Genomic DNA, 833 nt, shown 5'->3' on the forward strand with positions numbered 1-833 from the left:
TAATTTTAAAAATAATTAGTTAATATTAATTTTTTTTTAAAAAAATCTAACTTTCTAACATTACTCAATAAAAAAAGACGAGGAGTGTACAAAGATATCGTTTGCCCCAGTGCTCTTCGATTTTGTGGTGTATATATATCGATAGTTTCACAAGGATATTTCTGACCATGGATATACAAGGTTCACACTCGCATAAATATTGCAAAACTAAGGTACATAGAATCAGAAGTATGCTTTATTTAAATTTTAAAGAAAAAGAAGAAAAAGACACCCAAATATGTCATTATTCATCTTCTCTCTTTTTGTATATCTCTCTGCATACTCTTACTATGTATATAAACAAGATCTATACGTAAATCTGGTCTTAATACTTATCGAGAATTTGACCATTTTATAACAAAAGGAAAAAAAAAAATAATAAAAGTAATCAGAGAATGCTTTATCAACAAATTGTTAGTGAACACAAGCAAGGAAATGGTCCTATGTTTTTTGTTTTGTAGTATTTTCCTAATGTATCTAATGGTTAATAATTCTTGGTGATAACATCGAAGGAAATGGTTTAATAAATCATAGGATGCTTGTCTTACTTCCTCTTTTGGGTTGAGTTGTAAGAACACTTAAAAGAAAAAAAAGAAACAAGTTTATTAATTCAAATAATTTATGTAAACTTGCGGAAAAGTTTATAATTTACATCTTGAGAGTATATTTGGTCTGAGAGTAAAATAAGGTGAAAATTTTCATGGATGAATTTATCACGTTACTGCCATGCTTAATTAAAGTAGTTGCTAAATAAAAGATGATTAATAGTAATGTAATCTAATTAGTTATAGCTT

This window comes from Arachis ipaensis, chromosome B05 (genome assembly GCF_000816755.2).
Source record: "Arachis ipaensis cultivar K30076 chromosome B05, Araip1.1, whole genome shotgun sequence".
Lineage (NCBI taxonomy): Eukaryota > Viridiplantae > Streptophyta > Magnoliopsida > Fabales > Fabaceae > Arachis > Arachis ipaensis.